This window comes from Bombina bombina, chromosome 6, assembly GCF_027579735.1.
Source record: "Bombina bombina isolate aBomBom1 chromosome 6, aBomBom1.pri, whole genome shotgun sequence".
Taxonomy (NCBI): Eukaryota; Metazoa; Chordata; class Amphibia; order Anura; family Bombinatoridae; genus Bombina; species Bombina bombina.
The window spans coordinates 593,310,569-593,333,038 of NC_069504.1; the positions used below are offsets into that span (position 1 = coordinate 593,310,569).

General features: G+C 35.6%; 1 long non-coding RNA gene across 1 annotated transcript; it reads left to right on the forward strand.

Moving 5' to 3' along the window:
• The first annotated feature begins 5,268 nt into the window (after positions 1–5,268).
• LOC128665185 (uncharacterized) lies at positions 5,269–6,177 on the forward strand. The gene is made up of 4 exons (XR_008403022.1): positions 5,269–5,383; positions 5,618–5,695; positions 5,847–5,924; positions 6,007–6,177. It is a non-coding gene; the product is annotated as an uncharacterized LOC128665185 (long non-coding RNA).
• The last annotated feature ends 16,293 nt before the right edge of the window (positions 6,178–22,470 follow it).

Sequence of the window (22,470 nt, forward strand, 5' to 3'; positions counted from 1 at the left end):
ATCTCCTCAAATAAATTGTGTGCACGTCCGGTATCTAAAGAAATGGGAAAATAAAAATAATATAACACTTAATGTAAAGTGAAAGATTAAAGGTAAATAAAAGTAAACATATAGCTTTCATGATTCATATCGAAATAATAAATGTAAGACACTGTATTTTAACATGCAAGATTCCGATAGTTAATGTTATCTTAAAGGGATATTCCATCAAAGTTTTGAATCCACATTATTGCATTTCATTTTTGCTATATACATGTAGTAACAAAAGTGCTCCTAATAAAAGCTATAGCTGTTTCAAACGTGTATTTAAGTATTCACCGTGCACCAACATTTTCAACACAGCACTTGTTAAGAGAACCAAAAGAGCTTTTTTAAAAAAAATTTAGACTCTGTTTTCTAATTACTGACATGATACAAGCCCCACTGGTGCTGTGAGAAGCTTCAGTATTGAAAATGCTGTTGCGCTGAGAATATCTAGCTCTGATCCACATGGACGTGCATGTAAAAATGTTACCAATAAAAACAGTTATAAGTTTTAATTGAGGCATATATATATATATTTTTATTTATATATATATATATATATATACATGTATAACATGTATATGTGTGATAATGGCGATGTTTGCAGAGGTTAAAGGGATATTCTATTAAAAATAGAAGGCTAATGATTGTGATAGAGCATGCAATTTGAAGGAACTTTAGAAATAAATCCAATTAACATTTTTCTTGGTTCTCTTGTTAGATTGTTTTAAATGTATGCTTAGGAGAGCACATAGGTAGAACTTGATGATTGGTGTTTAAACGTAGCCAAACAATCATCAAGCAATACTCAGGTGATGATCCATAAGGTCAGGCTGTGTGGCTGCTGGGAAGAAGCTATAGCTGGACTCAGTATGGATACTGACAGCCAATTGTAGTGTGGCATCATCATCAGTGGCAGCAGCTGCTTTAGCTGCAGCAGCTGCACTGGTAGAGGCTGGAAAACATATAAAAAAAATTAGTAGAAATATTATTGCATATAATAATGTCAAAAAAACAAAAGGCCTATAATTTCAAACAAAATAATTTGCGAGATAAATAACGCATGTAATAGAACTTTAATTACCTGCCAACTCGTCAGTATCATGCCCGACCAAATCCAGACCGAGCATCATATTTCCCCCAACTTCTCCATCAGCTGAGTCTCATATGGAGAGAACTCAGCTGTATACGCATCACCACCGCCTGTAGTGCGTGCAGACTGCCTCTCCCTGGTCAGCTTGGCCTTTAAGATTCTCTTGATGTCTAAGAACCTTTTTTTACAGTGCTCCACCGATTTCGCATGAGTGCCTTCGGCAGAGACACTGCCAGCTATATCTCTCCAGATCTGTTGTTTTCTAGAGAGAGTAGTCTGTTGGGCTTTTGAACCATAAATTTAAATCATAGTGATCCAAAAACTTGGTTACTAGCACCAGGTTCTGTTCAAAATTGAACTGTATATTGTGCCTGGATTTTGACTTACCAGTCTCCGCAGACACCGAATACAGTCCAAAAAAGAAAATACAACAAAGTCGCAAAAAAAAAAAAAAAAAGAATTACTCTTACTGAGCTCACACATAGAAGTTTACTAAGAAACACGTATTAGACTCCATTTCCCATGCCCATTTTATAGTTAATTAGTCAATACGTAAACAATCAGCCGTTAACAATTAAATATACAATCATAAATTACATTTTTTAAGAGTATTATCTTTTTGACGCAGTTATTCAATTCTTTTAGTACATCCTATTCATAAGTCCGTCATTGATGTCGCATATAATATTAAATGTTCAGACAAATGTAATTTTTAAAATTAACTTGTTGATTTATAAAATTGATATTGTTATATAATCAATTACTTCATCAATCCAATTAGTCCCACCATTGATTCAATATACTTATTTAAATAAATATACATTCAATTTGTTTTATACTTGGATCATTAGTGAAACAGAAAAAATATATATTGTTACTGGATACACTTTTCATAACTCAGTCATTGGTGACGCATATTATATAATATGATTACAGTTTCACTGTGGATTACATAGCAATGGTCATGAACACATGATGAATATAATCTGCCAATCAAACATTAATAATTTGTTTCCATTGTCAATAACCAATCAGATTGCTCTCTACTTGGGGTAGTTGTGTCACACTTAAAAATTAATTTAGAGTGAAAGTGATTTTTAGAGATGACCCGACCTCCAGTATTTACAGATGGGGAATTGGTGATATTGGTGTAAGGAATGAACCGTTACTTCCCAAGAGAATTGGAGCAGTGAGGGGGATAGCGCATGAGGACAGGGACAGCATCATCTATGAGATGATGGGGCGGATGAGACAAGTGTCTGGCATCCGACGGTTGCGCCGTCAATGTCTCCGCAGGTTCAGTGACCTGAGGGGGAGAGAATTGGAGTGCTACATAGCGATAAGGTCACTGATTGGGAGATGTAAATGTAATTTATTATATTGTGTATTATACGTACAAATTAATTTTTTCCCATACATTTTTTTTATTGAGGTAAGGCACAATGTAAATACACAAACTATCAAAAATTTGAACAGTCAATATGGACAATACATATATTCATTCAAATATACTTTTGGATATATTCTTAAAGGGACAGTTCACCCAAAAGCTTTCTCCCCTTTAAATTATTCCAATGATCCTTTTTACCTGCCAGAGTGTATTAAATTGGTTGCAAGTAGCTCCTTTACTCATATTTCGACATTTGAAATAGCTGATTTAGCCTGTGGTTTCCCAACCTATACTGAAAGTTTTGATACTGGCGTATACGCTATTGACAAGCCTAAGTAAACACAATCAGCAGAAGGAATTAAACTCACAATGGGGGGCATGATAGTTAAGTAATGAAATGATAATTTTCCATTGTTCTCTCTATGTATTGAGCTTTGGTGTTCCAGACAAATATAAGATAAGGAAGCAAGTCTGTGTACACCAAGTGTTAACATAATGAGATCTGATATTACCTGAAGCTCAACCCATTGTAATAGGCTGTGGTTTCAAAGCACAAAACCAGCTACTTCAGATAAACAAATAAACCCGAAAATGCAATTTCTCAAATATTTTATACTCTGCAGTTGGTATAACAAGTCATTTAAAATACATTTATGGAAAAACAATTTTACAGTGTACTGTCCCTTTAATTATAACAAAGATTTCTAATATGATACCTCCAATTTTATTCTTTTGTTTTACCTCTATACAAATTATTTCACTAATAAGTTGCCCAGAAAGTGAGTCATGAAAATATTACCATGGCACTTTTTGGGAGGTAAATTATAAAACTGAAATGAAACCACATTGTGAAGATTGCACCTAGTATAAATAAACATTGATAGTCCTGATTGTGTAGCGGGAATTCCCTTATAAACTATACATTGTGCTGTTCCGCAAGAGATAATTAATCGTTCTTAGTAGGTTTTGTCAGCGAATCTTGCTATGGTTATCTGTAAAACGGTGATTTTACAAGCTCTTCTTTTCCCCGCTCTCAATTTTGCAACCTACCATGGCTGCTGCCCAGACACGCCCCCACAAATTAATTTAATGTGAATTTTGCATTATTGACAAACATGACGCAAGAAAAAAATTGTAAAGTATAAATGATTATTCAATTCTTAATTGCTTAACTATTAAAGTATTTTTAGAAAAAAATAATAATTTGAAGATGAAAGATAAAAGCAAATGAGAATAATATATATATATTTTCATATATATATATATATATATATATATATATATATATATTTATATATACTGTATATATATATATATATATATATATATATACACATTAATATACATATTTATTTATATATATATATATATATATATATATATATATATATATATATATATATATATATATACACATTTATAGATATATAGATATATATTATTATTTTTTTGTGGTTGTGAATATATATATATATATATCTCAATGAGTATATTAACAGAGATACTGTATGTACAATGGTTTGAATAATGAGAGTCTTAAAACACAGAAAGCTTATGTTCGATGCTGCAGAGAATGAAGTATATTACATAATAAAAGTAAATTAGAAACTTTATTAAAATTGTATACCTTTTCTAAATCAAACAATATTATTGTTCCACATTTGGTGCACTAATAGATATAGGGATAAAAATTAAAAATACATTATTACTTATGGATTATTTTCCAAGTTTCACATAAAGGGCATTATCACATGATCAATAAAAACATCAAATCAAAAGTTACAATACTTTTTCTACTCTATAACCAATCAGATTGCTCAAAAATTGTATCATTAGTGTCCCAGATAACCTTTTTTTTCATAACATTTCATAGTTGATCATGGTGCGCCCACCTCCATTCTCTGAGGGAGAACTTGTCTGTCTTGTATACGGGATGAACAAGTACTTCCCGAAGAGAATTGGAGGACTACGTGGAGTCGCACATGAAGATCGCAACAATATTGTCTATGAAATGTTGAGACAAATGTATCACGTCTTGGGTGTGAGAAGGTTGCGTCGTCATTGCCTCCGGAGGTTTTCTGACCTTAGACGGCGTGAAAAGGAGCATTACAGGGTGCTACAATTGCTCATTAGGGCTTGTAAGTAGCATTTATTATATTGGGTATTATATTTATAAATGATGTATTTTCAATGACACTGAACCTATATATTTTATTTCATGGTAGAGCATTACCTACCTTCTAATGTAATCCTATTATTCATTTTATTTAATTCTCTTTTGATCTTTATTTGAAAATCAAGAATGTAAGTTTAGTAGCAGGCCCATTTTATTTTTAAAACATGGATTGATTTTGCTAATTGGTGGCCACCAATAAAATAGTGCTGTACAGGATGCTGAAACTAAAATTGGCTGCCTCCTTAGCTTAGATACATTATTTTTCAAATAAAGATAGCCATAGAAAGAAGAAAAATTGATAATACGAGTAAATTAGAAGGTTGATTAAAAATTCATGCTCTATCTGAATCATAAAAAATCTGAAATAAAAAAAATATATCTATATATATACTTCATGTGTTTATATATATATAATTTTAAATAGGTTGTTATTTTTATCAGAGGAAATAAAGATTACATGCATTACAACTAAAGATACATTACCCAAAAGAAAAAATATCACATGTATCTAATGTTGACATACAACTTTATATGTTCACAGATCTCAGATGGCCAAAGGACAGAATCCCCCAGTACATCAGGTCAGTGTCAATGGAGACACCAAGGAGCAACCTCTCTTCTCCCCCGCTGCCATTGACACTGCTTGAGGGTCGTCCAGAGGATGAGTTAGGGACAGATGTGGACGTCCCTGATATCCAAGGTAATTTTCAAGTAGAATACTATGTTTGCAGTATTTAACATTAAAAAGGGATTTTTCTACAGGTTCATTCAGGATGCCGGTTAACGTAATGGATTGTGTTTTAGAATTAAAATGTTTGTACGAGTTTTTCATCATGTGTTCATAACAGAATACAACAATGATGTGTATAATATAGGCCTTGTCACATATTCCTCATACTAACAATGATTTGTGTTTGTGCTTCATCTCTGACAGACGACCAAGTACCGGGGGATGACACTGCCCCAGCCATCTAGTTGGCGCTGGCAGATGAGGAGGTGGCTGGAACACTATGTAAGAAAACAGATTATGTTTTAACACAATAAATAATTGGTAGAAAATATTTTTTTATTTTTTGTTTTTTAACAAGGATGTGTATAATATAAACCTTGTCATATATTCCTCATACTGAAAATGATTTGTGTTTGTGCTTGATTTTTGACAGCTGACCAGGAATCCATCCTGGGCGCTGCTCCTGCCATCTTGCTAGCGCTGGCAAAGGATGAGGTGGCTGGAGGAGAATGTAAGAAAACGTAATATTATGTTTTAACAATTGTATCTTGACAAAGAATTTGTAGAACATATTTTATTTTGTCTTTTTATAGCTCGCAAATTCGCAATCAGGGGACACAGACCGAACCCTTCTGCATGATTTGTTCCATCAACAGGTGGAGGGGCTCCAGACTGTCGCCACTGCAGGGGATACAGGAGGACATACTCAATGTTTTCTAAAAAGTTTGTTGAAATAATATGTATTTAATAAAAATTATAATGTAGCTGTATTCATTTAAATATTATTTTGAAGGGACATAAAGGCAAAATATGTGTTGAATGATGTATAAATACCATGCAATGTGGTAAATTATTCTTTGGTTGTATATATAATTTTAATATATATTTTATTTCTCTTCATTTTTTAAATAGCCTTTGATGAAGAGCATTTGCAGATAAACTATGTAGCTTCTGATTGATTACTGCACATAGATGACTCATATGATTGGCTTGCACATGTGCATCGCTATTTCTACTAAAAAGGATATCTGAGGAATGATAAAAGTACAAAGGTTGTAATGTTGCTTGAGATAGTCTTCTATATCTTCATAATAACATTTCTGATATGAGTTTGATGTCCCTTTAAGATAAAAAATAACACTATTTAAAAATAAAAATATGAAAAGAATAATATATATATATACAGTATATATATATATATATATTTTATATATATATATATATATATATATATATATATATATATATTATTCTTTTCATATTTTTTATATTTTTAAAAAATTATGAAATATTAAGAAGGCAATTTTTGCAGCATTAAGGAAAAAATGGAAAAAAGTTAAAATATGTGAAATAATTTGTGGTCTCATGTGTCTTGAGGTGCGCCAATACCTGCTCTTATTATTAAATACATTTTCGTCCCTTTGGCAGCACTCCACAATATGTGCATTTAAAAACATATGCTTTTATTAGATGTGCTTAACCATTTTTTCTTACTGATTTATCACTGGGGAAACTGACCAAAGCCCTTTTGGTTTAAAGCACTCCACCCAGTTCAGGTGTGTTCCAGACACAGATATTTAACTGGGTGTATATAAAGCCAGAAAACCTCATCCCATGCAGTCTGGATGAGAGGTATAATATTGTAATGTTGGAATGTTATTTTGGTATATTAGAATTGTATTGGCTAACTTCATAGTGTTAAGAGGTGTTGAGATGGCAATTTTTTGCAGCATTGGGAAACAAGTTTGAAGTATGTGTAATAACATGTAGCCAGGAAGCCTCATCCCATGCAGTCTGGATGAGAGATTGGAAATTCTATTTTGATATATTAGAATTGTATTCTTGAGCTTAGCTTGGCTAAAATTTTAGAGTTAGGACCAGTCTTTTATGGGACACCTTGATAGTGGTGACTGGCTTAAGCAGAATATGGCCATATTGTGTGACTAAGATCCCATCTTTATTTAAAAAAAATTTAAAAAAAATATGAAATATTAAGAAGGCAATTTTTGCAGCATTAAGGAAAAAATGGAAAAAAGTTAAAATATGTGAAATAATTTGTGGTATCATGTGTCTTGAGGTGCGCCAATACCTGCTCTTATTATTATATACATTTTGGTCACTTTGGCAGCACTCAACAATATGTGCATTTAAAAACATATGCTTTTATTAGATGTGCTTATCCATTTTTTCTTACTGATTTATCACTGGGGAAACTGACCAAAGCCCTTTTGGTTTAAAGCAATCCACCCAGTTCAGGTGTGTTCCAGACACAGATATTTTACTGTGTGTATATAAAGCCAGAAAACCTCATCCCATGCAGTCTGGATGAGAGGTATAATATTGTAATGTTGGAATGTTATTTTGGTATATTAGAATTGTATTGGCTAACTTCATAGTGTTAAGAGGTGTTGAGATGGCAATTTTTTGCAGCATTGGGAAACAAGTTTGAAGTATGTGTAATAACATGTAGCACGGAAGCCTCATCCCATGCCGTCTGGATGAGAGATTGGAAATTCTATTTTGATATATTAGAATTGTATTCTTGAGCTTAGCTTGGCTAAAATTTTAGAGATAGGACCAGTCATTTATGGGACACCTTGATAGTGGTGACTGGCTTAAGCAGAATATGGTCATATTGTGTGACTAAGATACCATCTTTATTTAAAAAAAATTAAAAAAACTATGAAATATTAAGAAGGCAATTTTTGCAGCATTAAGGAAAAAATGGAAAAAAGTTAAAATATGTGAAATAATTTGTGGTCTCATGTGTCTTGAGGTGCGCCAATACCTGCTCTTGTTATATATATATATATATATATATATATATATATATATATATATATATATATATATATATATATATATGTCATGAAGAAATGAAAATCCAGCGAGCCGTCTGTAAAACTTCAACACTTTATTCTCCAGGTACAACATTCAGCATAAAACAGGATAAAAAGTAGCTGACGACTCCAGATTAAGCCGTAGCCGGTCTTACGCGTTTCGGCTTTAGAATTGCCTTAATCACAGACCATAATGCCACATCCGGTGTTATCCCTTATATAGCAAGAAGTCAATTACAAGGGATAACAGCTGTGTCTGGCTGTTTGAGCAATAAACAGACAAAGAAAAAAGACAGTCTCTGTGCACATGAAGAACACTTAGAAAGATTGCTATAATAGGTAGATAGGGATATGCTTGTGACTGTACCTAATAATGCCTCTCCTTTAGAATTAGATATACCTAATGTACTCAATTCAAACCTAGATAGGTCTCGGATTATTTGTACCTCCTAATGCTACTGGGGTGTGGGAAAGCAAAAGCGTTAAACTTTGGTGCAGCTTAATTTTTACAATATAGAATGTATTTAACAACAATGAAAAAAGCAATAATATCACAGATCTAATGAGTGGGAATAGTAGCCATTATATATCCTCATATGATCTATCTTTGCTTTCATATTTATAAGAAAATGTATCTATATTTAGTGATGTCGCAAACCTAAAAATTTGGGTTAGCAAACTGGGAACGCGAACTCCCGCAAAAGTTTGCGAACCGGCGAACCGGGCGAACCCCCATTGACTTCAATGGGCAGGTGAATTTTAAAACCCACAGGGACTCTTTCTGGCCACAATAGTGATGGGAAAGTTGTTTCAAGGGTACTAACACCTGGAATGGGGCATGCCAGAGGGGGATCCATGGCAAAACTCCCACGGAAAATTACATAGTTGATGCAGAGTCTGGTTTTAATCCATAAAGGGCATAAATCACCTAACATTCCTAAAATGTTTGGAATAACGTGCTTTAAAACATCAGGTATGATGTTGTATCGATCAGGTAGTGTAAGGGTTACGCTAGCTTCACAGTGACAGACCAAACTCCCGCAGCGGGTACAACATCATCATCATCATCACACCGTACGTCCATGTGTGTAATGCTGCCTGACTGAGACATATCCCTGTTATCTACATCCACTGACAATAATGGTTGCGCATCACTCATTTCTTCCAACTGATGTGTAAATAACTCCTCTGACAGATCAAGTGAAGCGGCTGTGGTGCTAGTGTTGGTGGTGGCGGCAGGCGGGCGAGTGGTAACTTGAGAGGTGCTGCCCGAAGGTAAGCTGGAGGAGGATGGTGCGTCAAGGTTCGGAGCAGAAGCTATTGGGTGTCCTGTGTTAAAAAGTCAACTATGTCCTCAGAACTTTTTTTTTTTTTTTATATATTTTTATTGAGGATAAGAAAAGAAAAATTATACATACACAAGTTTGCAAGGTACATATAAGATCACAATTACACATATTATTGTTGGAAAAACAAAGCTTCAAATATTCACAGCATATTTGATTTGTACTATTGTACCTAAATGAAAAATAAGTTCTTTCCTCACTTTTTATCCCCTTGACTTACAGATAGGTCACTCTTGGACCCTATTATTAAGCTTTATTGCAATCAGGGGTTAACATTATATAAAAAAAAAACAAAAGCATCACTGAACTGAATTATGTTAGGCTGGTAATGACGTACATATGGTAGGATGCATACGCCAGAGCTAGAGACACGCAACAAACATGAAACAATATTAATTAAGTTGGGGGTGGCTTATATATTTTCTGACTAAAACAGGGGAGTGAAAGATTCAACTAACATCAATTTATACTTCTTCTGGCAAGTTTCTATTATTTTATGCTTGAGTTTATATACTGTGTCTGCAATATTGGGTAACGGCACTAACTCAAGAGGAGACTAGCCTAGCTTGGCTCAGCTTGGTTCCCTAGAGAATAAGTATATGCAAATGGTTTCCAAACTTCTATAAGTTATTAGGCAGAGAGTTGTCTATGTAGAATAGGTTGACGTGTGCTATACAGAGTCTTACACTATTAGTATCTCCCCTATGCTACGGCCGCTAGCCCTAGGGGAGAAGCCTGTATTAAGTAAAAATAGCCTACATTACAAACCCATCAAGAGTGGCAACATCTGTTGTGTAATTTGTGCATAAATTTGTCATTCCGGAGGTCCCCCCTCAAGACCCCCCAAGATGAGAACACAAACAAAGCAGTATATTCTCCACAATAAACATGACATTAACAGGAAACAACTAATGCTTACGGTAGGATAAATGGGTTATTTGGAAACTGAAGCTGCAAGATCCCAATATATAGCAATAGCAGAATAATAATTATGAAAAAACAATGTCGCTAATTATAATTATATGCTCTAATCTTGCTTTGGGTACACTCTACTTGCAATTTACCCCCTATGTTGAGACACGTGAATAAAAGAAATAATACTAAGTACATTTAAATTGATAATAACATATTAACTACGGTAATGACGTCTAGAACCAGAGATGTATATTTTTTATGAATATAAGGTAAGACTAGTTAGACTCGTGAGAGTAATAAACTTCAAACATAACAGTGTGAAAAACCTATACTCGGTAGTCCAAGCAGTATGCAAAGGGCCCCATAGTACAGAGTCTGTAATGTCCTCCGGAGCTCTATGGTACCTCAAATGCCCATCTTCCATGCGTTATGTCTGCCCGTGAGCAAAGCAGATCCCCAGAACCTGCACAGAAAATAAACCCTGGGTGATATAAACCAAGCCACCTTGGGAGACCTGAGTGTTCTCTTGAAGCATCGGCTGGTGGCATTTTCTGTAAGCGCCTGTTCCCCAGGAGGTCCAGCGACACCTCCAGGGCCCTGATCCCCTGGGTACCCACTAGGCTGCTGTCTGGAACAAGGCCGCAGGGGAGCCGCTCCATCCACAAGGGCCAGCACAACATGCCGGCTCTGTCTGCAGTCACAGCTATAGAAGAAGGCGATCCTCCCCCACCGGCATTGATGATCGGGGTGATCGCCCCTGAGGATGGGATCTGGGCACTCGATAGCTTCATGGACGCCATCTTAGAATACTCGGCTGAGTATCCCCGCTCCTCCGCGCCAACTGCACCAAAGAGGTGAATAACTTGATAACCCAGGTGGGCTAAATCTCCTCTGATGATATGTTCAACGTCTAGCAGCGTTAATAGAAGCGGGTCTCTCACTATATTTCCTGAGCGTTTGTTCTCTTTGTCTAAGAAAACTGTTGGTTGTGTGTTCTTATCTCCCCAGCATGTCACATCTGGTTTATCCCCGTTCTGATGCTGTACGGATGGTACATGTTGTTCCGGGGTAATTTTATCGATCAGGCTCTGGAGATCCCGTTCTGAAGGTGCTTTGTCTATTAGAGTTTGCAGCAGATTTTCCAATTTTGCCAAGCCCCAATCTATATTGTCGGATGAGTTAGTGGGCCTCATGGTTCCAGATGCGTGTTGAATCACCACTTTTTACTTGTTGTGTCCGTATCAGGTAGTGGTATAGACTTGACAAGTTATGTGATGCTTTTGCGTTAAACGCGCTCTGCTCTGGCTAGATACCCCGGTTTCCCAGGGGGGGTGCGCTGCCTGTAAAATTGCCGCCACTACAGGCCTCAATTGTCCTGTCCCGCCTCCTGGGTCATAAACACAGCAGATTCGGCTATTAAAGGTTTCTCCCTGTGATAGTGGTTACGATACCAGTCGTAATTCTTATGGATGCTGTAATTATATAGCAATAATTGGCGGATTACCGCTATTTCTCCTGGAGCCTAAGGAAGATGCGGCCATTCAGAGCCGCTGCTTGGACACGCCCCCCGTCCTCAGAACTTTTTGAGTTCATGGTACGTGGCCTCTGAACACTGGGCATTATTCTAGGGCCAAAGGGAATCACAGCACCACGACGGCACCTGCGGGGTGGCCTGCCTCTGCCTGTCATTTTTTTTTAAATGTACACTTACACTACTATTAAACAAGATATGAGTGGGTGCCACTGGGCAAGTGGGCACAGTATAAGCTGTGAGCCTGACACAAAAATGCAGACTGATGTTTCACAGTCCAAAAAGTTTTTTTTGTTTTTAAATGTACACTTACACTACTATTAAACAAGATATGAGTGGTGGCACTGGGCAAGTGGGCCCAGTATAAGCTGTGAGCCTGACACAAAAAAGCAGACTGATGATTCACAGTCCAAAAAGTTTTTTTGTTTTTAAATGTACACTTACACTACTATTAAACAAGATATGAGTGGTGGCACTGGGCAAGTGGGCACAGTATACGCTGTGAGCAGGAAACAAAAAAGCAGACTGATGTTTCACAATCCAAAAAGTTTATTTTTTTAAATGTGCACTTACACTACTATTAAACAAGATATGAGTGGTGGCACTGGGCAAGTGGGCACAGTATACGCTGTGAGCAGGAAACAAAAAAGCAGACTGATGTTTCACAATCCAAAAAGTTTATTTTTTTTAAATGTACACTTACACTACTATTAAACAAGAAGATATGAGTGGTGGCACTGAGGATGGAAGTAGGCACAGTATATGCTGGGAGCCTGACACACAGGCTATCACTAGGCTGACCTGGCAATTGGCAATTAAATAAAAAATTTACACTAATGTTACAACAGATATGAGTGGTGGCACTGAGGAATTAATCACAGTATATGCTTGCTGTGGGCCTGGCACACAGGCCTGATGGAAAATGAAATTAGATTAAACTTGCAATTAGCAAACTATTACACTAACAAACTAATGTAAATTTGTTTTTTTCTAAATTTACAATAATGTTACACCACCAGATATGAGTGGTGGCACACAGCAATTAATCACAGTATATGGTTGCTGTGGGCCTGGCACACAGGCCTGATGGAAAATGAAATTAGATTAAACTTGCAATTAGCAAACTAATGTAAAAGTTTTAATTTTTAAATTTAAAATAATGTTACACAAGATATAAGTGGTGGGGGTGGCACAGAGCAATTAATAACAGTATATGCTGTGTGCCTGAGAGACCCAGGCCTGATGGAAAATGAAATTAGATTACACTAACAAACTAATGTAAATTTTTTTTTTTTTTAATTTACAATAATGTTCCGTTACACCACCAGATATGAGTGGTGGCACACAGCAATTAATCACAGTATATGGTTGCTGTGGGCCTGGCACACAGGCCTGATGGAAAATGAAATTAGATTAAACTTGCAATTAGCAAACTAATGCAAAAGTTTAAATTTAAAATAATGTTACACCAGATATGAGTGGTGGGGGTGGCACAGAGCAATTAATAACAGTATATGCTGTGTGCCTGGGAGACCCAGGCCTGATGGAAAATGAAATTAGATTACACTAACAAACTAATGTAAATTTGTTTTTTTCTAAATTTACAATAATGTTACACCACCAGATATGAGTGGTGGCACAGAGGAATTAATCACAAAATTAGATTAAACTTGCAATTAGCAAACTAATGTAAAAGTTTTTTTTTTTTTTTAAATTTAAAATAATGTTACACCAGATATGAGTGGTGGCAGTGAGCAAGTTGGTACAATATATGCTGTGAGGCTCACACACAGGCTGGTGGCAGGCAGGCAAATGCCAAAAAAAAAAAACGACTGGAGTTCTAGCCCTATGCAAAAAAAAAAAAAAAAAAGACTAATGTAGCCCTAAAAAGGGCTTTTTGGGGTGCTGTCCTTACAGCAGAGATCAGATGAGTCCTTCAGGACTGTAGTGGAGACTGAATACACTAGCCTAGCTATCAATTTCCCATTAAAATCTGGAGCTGCAACACTAAACCTCTTCTCTATTCAAAAGCTGCATCACACTGATTCTAAAATGGCTGCTGCCCGTGACCTGGGAGGGTCTGGAAGTGAGTGTCTGCTGCTGATTGGCTGTAATGTGTCTATAGACTGTGAGATACAGGGTCAAAGTTTCCTCAATGATGACGAATAGGGGGCGGATCGGACATCGCACATGTTCGCCTGCGGCGGCGAACGCGAACAAGCTATGTTCGCCGGGAACTGTTCTCCGGCGAACAGTTCGGGACATCACTATCTATATTATGTTCCCCATTAACAACTCTATATTCTATTTATTGAGTTGCCCTGAACATTAATGTATACACCCAAATAATGCATTAAATGAATACAAGGTAAAGAGAGGTATCCTAGTCCACTAAACCTGGCCCTACTACCATATTGTAATTTGACGTAAAATTGTGAAATGTGTAATGTCTCAATCAGAATTGCCAATGATTAATAATATCTCCTGTTGCATTGAAACCCTGCGGACGTCTAGTCCGCAGGGTGAAGATCCAAAATGCCTCTCTGTGTAATAATTTAGCTGTTCTGTCTCCACCTCGCGGAGTACTTCTTATTAATTCAATCATTTGCCATTTAAATGTTTTAACCACTTTGTTGTGAATCGTGATGAAATGATGGACCAGATCAGAGACATCAATATCCTTCTCAATATTGTTTAGATGTTCTCGGATTCTGAATCTCACCTCGCGTGTCGTGCAACCCACATACTGTTTATTGCATTCTGTGCACTCAGCTACATATACAACATACGTGGTTCTGCAATTAGTACAATTAGATAAAAGAAACACTCTCTGTGTAACCTTTGATTGAAAACGATTAGTTACACTTGTATGGCTGCAAGCTATACAAGCTGTAAAGTGGCATTTAAAATGCCCCTTGACTGAGAGCCAGCTGCTCCCTCCTGTACTTGGCTTCCTTAACATACTTGGGGCTAGGGTATTCCCTATGGTACGTCCCCTTTTGGAGACAAAGTTACAGCCTTCATCAACCAAAGGTTTGAGACTGTCATCGCCTGTCAGAACTGAAAGATGTTTACTAATAATGCCACAGATCTCCCTGAACTGTGGACTATAAGTAGTGGTAAATGTCGGCTTACTTAAATCAAAATTATCACTGAGACTATTGCTCTTCTGTTGGAGCATACTTGCTTGCTCCATTCTATTAACCTCCAAATAGGCTCTCTTGACAATTTTGGGGTGATAGCCTCTCTCCAGTAGTTGTGTCTTGAGGATATTAGCTTCCTTCTGAAAGTCAGAATCTAGGGAGCAATTCCTCTTTAGTCTGATCATCTGGCCTTTTTCCACTCCAAACCCAGTATGTCTGGGATGGCTGGATTTGGCATGTAAAATCGTGTTTGATGTAATGGGCTTCCTATATAAAGTAGTTATCATCTGTTGACTATATGGGTCTCCAATCAGAGAGAGATCCAAATATGGTACAGACCATTTGTCCCAAACAAATGTGAATTGTAAATTCACACTGTTGGAATTTAGGTGTGTGTGGAAATGTGCTGCTTCGTCCTCAGTCCCAGTCCACACAAAAAGCAAGTCATCTATATATCTTTTATACGATCTTATCTTGCTTCTCTGTATATTCTGTTCTCCAAAGGCGTGGGCTCTTTTCCACCAGCCCATGAAAAGATTTGCATAGGCTGGGGCAAATTCTGCGCCCATAGCGGTCCCACGCCTTTGAAGATAAAGCTGGTCTTCAAATTTGAAGTAATTGTGGCTTACAAGAAATTTTAGAACCCTTAGTATGTATGACTTTAGATTTTCATCGTAATTACTATACGTCTAGTGAGAATCTGATAGATTGACGAAAAAATAATATGGCAAAGTCCCAGTAGTAGATATATAAAAATTCAAAGTTTATTGGAACAAGGTTAAAACATGAAAAAATGTAGGTGTAAAAGCATAGAACGGTCTAACGCGTTTCAGCTAGCTCCTGCCGTAATCATAGACCATGTCTATTGTATGTTTTACAAAGGCTTAAATAAGTGTCAAATTACATGTTAAACCAAATCAGCTGAATACTTAACCCTATCTGGCTATGTGGAAAACTGCTGTCTATAATGAACTGCTCAGAATATCAAAAATACAATTTCTTTTTTTCTTTTTTTCTGTTCTATTAACTTCACATATAGATTCTAAGCCAAATTCGTGTGGGATATACGAATACAGGCCCACTACATCCACGGTTATCCATGAACACTCTGCATCCCAAATCACTTGTTCCAGACTGTTCAATAGATGCGTGGTGTCCTTTAAATATGAGGGCAATTGTAATACTATGGGCTGCAGGAAGGACTCAACCCAGCCAGAGATCCTTTCGAATAGAGACCCAATGCCTGAGACAATGGGCCTCCCTCTCACCTCCTCCAAGGTTTTATGCACCTTGGGGAGGTGATGAAAAAACATAATTTATGTAAGAACTTACCTGATAAATTAATTTCTTTCATATTGGCAAGAGTCCATGAGCTAGTGACGAATGGGATATACATTCCTTCCAGGAGGGGCAAAGTTTCCCAACCCTCAAAATGCCTATAAATACACCCCTCACCACACCCACAATTCAGTTTAAAGAATAGCCAAGAAGTGGGGTGATAAGAAAGGAGCAAAAGCATCAACAAGGAATTGGAATAATTGTGCTTTATACAAAAAAATCATAACCACCACGAAAAAGGGTGGGTCTCATGGACTCTTGCCAATATAAAAGAAATTAATTTATCAGGTAAGTTCTTACATAAATTATGTTTTCTTTCATGTAATTGGCAAGAGTCCATGAGCTAGTGGCGTATGGGATAACAAATACCCAAGATGTGGAACTCCACGCAAGAGTCACTAGAGAGGGAGGGATAAAATAAAGACAGCCAATTCCGCTGAAAAAACAATCCACAACCCAAATCAAAAGTTTTAATCTTTATAATGAAAAAAACTGAAATTATAAGCAGAAGAATCAGACTGAAAGAGCTGCCTGAAGTACTTTTCTACCAAAAACTGCTTCTGAAGAAGAAAAAACATCTAAATGGTAGAATTTTGTAAAAGTATGCAAAGAAGACCATGTTGCTGCTTTGCAAATCTGTGGTTAAGAATAAGGGTTGGCGCTAACTGTAATCCTAAAAGCCTAGTTATGAAAACTACTCCTCCTTAGTAGTTTGATTAAAGTTAAATAAAGAAAACTAGAGGTGAATAACTGGCGCTAAATGAATAGCTAGGATTACACTACCTACGGTGGAAATACAATCAATACCTATATATTAAATGTCAGTGGTAAATAAAACTCGTATTACAAAAATAACATATATGTGAATTAACCTAGAAATGACTAGTGCACTTGCTACTTAGTGTCAAACCTTAAAAAGCAAATATTGAAACTCTGTGGTCTAATCCGTGCTATGGTGTGTACTAGAATCTAACAATAGCCTTAACTAGTATTAAGATGCAAGAAAAAGGATACAGTGTGTTAAAAATTAATCAAAATACAAATGAGGTGTTAAGCGGTCTGCTAAGTGAAACAAAAATCTGTTGTAGTGTATAGGTTCCGGTATATGCAAATAAATCTCTCTGACTATAGTTTAAAAATTATATATATATATATTTAATATTAAACATTAAACATTCATATAAAAATGTAGCTGACTGATATATAAAACTCACACTAGGGACGTCTCCCTTAAGTGTAATAGGAAAGAAACAAATATTGGCTCCAAATAGAATGAATATATCACACGGATGTCTGATATAACAAAGTTCCTGTATGATGGGAAAGTCACAGTTTTATAACTAGTAAGGTACCTTACTGAACTTGGAGTTATGGGAGCTGGCAGCTCGACCATATGTTGATTCCTAGTGCTTACTTCGGCGTCTGTGTCTTACGGGGTATTTTGCGGCTAAACAACAAACCGCCCACTTTCGTGATGATTGGCGGTTTGGGCCACACACCCTTTCTCTGATAGGCCGGATGGATCCTCTTACTGAGTATGTGTGACGGTACCTCTGATGATAGGTGTAACAGTCCGGTCAATGTTACAACGTCACAAGGTGCCTGTGACCCTTAAATACGGTGGAAGTGTTCCTTAAAAACTGCACTCCATGCAGTATTAGCAGCAAAATAGGACAATTAATATTGGCGCTGATCAGATCCCTGGTCCTCAAGTGGCAGTTGGCTTTGTTCGTCCACAAGAGGGGGCTGGATCGCAGCTGTTAGTGTTATATAAGTCTCTTAGTGTCCAATATTAAAAACAAAAACACTGGAGTAAATTTCTACGCGTTTCACCCCAGGAGGGCTTTATCAAGATACTCCAGGTATATTTCACACACCTTTTAAAGGTGTTCCTTAGATCTCATTGGCCAGTAGATAACCAATCTTATTGGAGCCAATAAACACCACCTCTTTCTTCTTAAAGGTGGAAATTCCTAAATCTGTACACTCACATATGTTGATGTATATAAAGAGAAAAAGAACACTAATAAAACTAATTGTCAACGTTTTTTTTAACCATGGTGAAAATGAAATGTAAACCTAATCTATTGTTAATAAAGAAAATATAAGAGAAAATATAAGAGTAAGGTGCCACCTATACCTTATAAGTTATTCATATATTAACTTAGTGTGATGATACCAACTTTAATATCAAATATAGTACTGACTCTGATACTTTCTTATTGAATAAGGACCTTAGGAGTTATAAGTAGAACCTAAATCTAAATCTGGACATTTACATATGCTGATTTATATAAAGAGAAAAATAACACTAATAAATTTAACTAATTGTCAACGTTTTTAAACATGGTAAAAATAAAGTGTAGATCTAAGTGTAGGAAATATAAGAGTGTGGTGCCACCTATACCTTATGTGCTAATCGTATATTAACTTAGTGCAATGATACCAGATTCTTTCTTATTAAATAAAAACCCTAGCAGTTATAAGTAGAACCAAACTGAAGTAGTAAATAAGATGTAAATATAATGATGTGAAACATAAATGTTTGAAACCTAATGAACAACCATGTCTAAATGCGGATAGAACATCTCAATAATAAAAAATGTTTACTAAACATATACCTATGTTTATTATGTATATTTGAATAATGTAGTGCCTGCTAAATCTCTCAGGCTGGTTATATATTGACATTAATAATATCTGCTTCATTATAACTCTGATTCTTTCTAATAGACAAATACATCTATATGGACTGAATCATGAAGTATGTGAAGTCTAATAATGTGGCGGGTGGTTTAGTTCTATATAGTGCACCCCAAAGTAGTAATGATAGATGGTTACAGAAAAATGGATATTTCTAATTCTGAATTAAGTCCCTGGGGTTGTAAGGTTTGTAAAGTGTATATAGTTTCAGATTCGATTCTAAGTAGTTCTGTTTCCAAATTACCCCCTCTCCAATTCCTAGTTACTTTTTTGATACCCCAAAATCTAAAATCTGCCAAATTATTATTGTGTTTATCTTTGAAGTGTTGATATAAAAATGTATCTTTTTTCCCTTTTTCTATTATCCAAAGGTGCTCACGGATCCTTTCTCTAAGGCTTCTTGTTGTCTCACCAATATATTGTTTGTTGCATGTACATTGAATCATGTATATTACTCCTTTGTCTTGGCACCTAATTGTACTATCTATTTTGTAAACTTTTCCTGTTTGTGTCGATTTGTATTCCTTAATTTTGTGACTGTGTTGGCATGACTTACAGTTGATACAGGGGAAGAAGCCATTTAAATTTTCTCCTGACAGACTAATTTGTTTTTCCTTATTTTGTTCATTTTTGAACTCACTTGGAGCTAGGATAGTTTTAAGGTTCCTGGCCTTTTTGTAGATGATATTAGGGTATGGAGGGACTCTGTTACCAATAATCGGATCATTCTGCACCAAGTGCCAATGTTTATTCATGATTTTTTTCAGAGTCTTATAATCCTCATTATAATTCGTGATTAATGGTGTATTGATGTAATTGCTCTCTGAAACAACTGTCTTAGATTTATCCTTATATTTAAGAAATTCTTTCCTATCAATGGATTCGATATCTTTTTTGGCTTTAGTAATTAAATCTTTTTTATATCCCTTCTCAAGGAATTTTCTTTCCAGAAAATCTGCTTGTTCCAGGTAGTCTGCATTATTTGAACAATTTCTACGTAAGCGGATACATTGACTTTTTGGGACATTTTCTTTCCATCTTTTCAGATGGCAACTATCTGAATGTATCAGGTTGTTAGCATCTACCTTTTTGAAATGTGTCTTCGTATTTAATGAATTCTCCACTATTTCAATCTCTAGATCAAGGAACACTATTTTTTCTTTACTTATAATGTTAGTAAATTTTAAACCTAAAGTGTTACAGTTCATATCCGCCAAAAATTTTTCTAGACATACGACATCTCCACTCCAAATCATTAAGATATCGTCTATATATCTTTTATAGAGCACGAGGTTTGCGCCAAATTCATGGTCTCGGATAAAATTTTGTTCCCAATTACCCATGAATAAGTTTGCATAACTTGGCGCAAACCTCGTGCCCATCGCTGTACCTGTGATCTGTAAATAGAATTTCCCATTAAAGGAAAAATAGTTTTGATTAAGGATAAAAGTGATGCCATCTAATATGAATTTGGCCTGCTCTTTTTGTAGTATTTTGTCATTATTTAGATAACTCTCCACCGCCCTTATACCTTCATCATGTTTGATGCTAGTATAAAGTGATGATACATCACTTGTTATAAGATAGTAATTGTTTTTCCATTCTAATTTTTCTAATATTTGAAGTATTTCGGTTGTATCTTTCAAATAGGAAGGGAGAGTTCTAACATATTTTTGCAGGAATTTATCTATATACTCAGAAAGATTACAAGTAAGTGATCCAATGCCAGAGATAATTGGCCTCCCTGGTGGGTTATTTAGGTCTTTGTGTATTTTTGGCAAATAGTAAAAAATGGGTATTTTCGGAAATTTTGGTGATAAATATTTGAATTCTCTGGCATTTATAATGCCTTTATCCTTTGCTCCATCTAGTAGTGAATTTAATCTATTAGAATATAAAATTGTTGGATCTGATTTAAGTATAGTGTAAGTAGTTTTATCATTAAGTAATCTGCTTGTTTCAGTCAAATAATCATCTTTGTTTAAAATGACAACTCCTCCCCCTTTGTCTGCCTGTTTAATAACTATGTTTTTGTTCTTTTGTAAACTTTGTATAGCTTGTTTTTCTCTAACAGACAGATTGTATTTAATATGTGTGGTGGGTGTTATGCTTTGTATATCTTTTTGTACTAGTTGCTCAAAAAGTTCCAAATTGCTTCCCCGTTCATGTTTTGGATAAAATTTTGATTTTTGTTTTAAGTCTGTGTGTATATATTGAGAAGTTTGACCTAGGCTAATGTTCTGATGTACGGGGTTTGAAAAGTTTCTTTCAATCGGATTCTTTAGAAAATACTTTTTTAGGGTTAATTTTCTAACAAACTGGCTAATATTGATATGTGTCTGGAATTTATTCAATCTAGTAGATGGTGCAAAGGATAGACCTCTGTTCAGAACATTGATTTCTTCTTTGTTTAGTGTGGTACTACTAAGATTGAAAATTCCCTTTGTCACTACTTCGTTCTCTTGTAGTCTCTTGTTCTCCCTTCTTCCTCTTCCTCTACACCCTCTCTTGACCTTTTTCTTGGACTTCTTTGTATTTTTGGTGCATCTCTTTCTAGCCTCTGTTCTAATCTTGGAGTTTCGGGGGCTTTTGGGCCTTGATATAAAAAATGATGATTTGGTGATTCAATATCTCTTTGGGTTTCAATATTTTGGAATCTATTATAGGTGGGTATTTGCCAGGCAGAATTGTCATATGTATGATTGTGATTGTTATTCCTGGAATAGCTCCAAGAGTTATCGTTTCTCCAAGAATTATCATTTCTCTCATTCCTCCTATTATATCTATTACGTTCTTCCTGGGGGGCTTGGTATTGGTTAGGATGATTATAGTTATTTCTTCTATAATACTGATTCCTATATGTATCCCCAATGTTATAATGTGTTTGATAATAGCCATTGTATGTATTATCCATGTTAGACCTATTTTCTTTATTGTGATATGTCCTATTCCAATCTCGTCTGTCAAATCTGGGCTCCATATCATGCCTTCTATCTCTATTATAAAAGGGTTTATTCCAATCTCTTCTGTTATAATTATCATTCATATGATTGGAATATTTTTGTTTATTAATATAATCACCCCTATTTATTCTATTTGTTTGATGTTGAGGTGTAAAGGGACTTTTAGAATTGTGGAACTGGTTTTTATATTTATTATCATGATTCCTCTCAGTATTAATATTGGTGGTTGATTGGCTAGAAGTGCCTGGTTGTATATCTATATTAATCGGCTCTGTGGA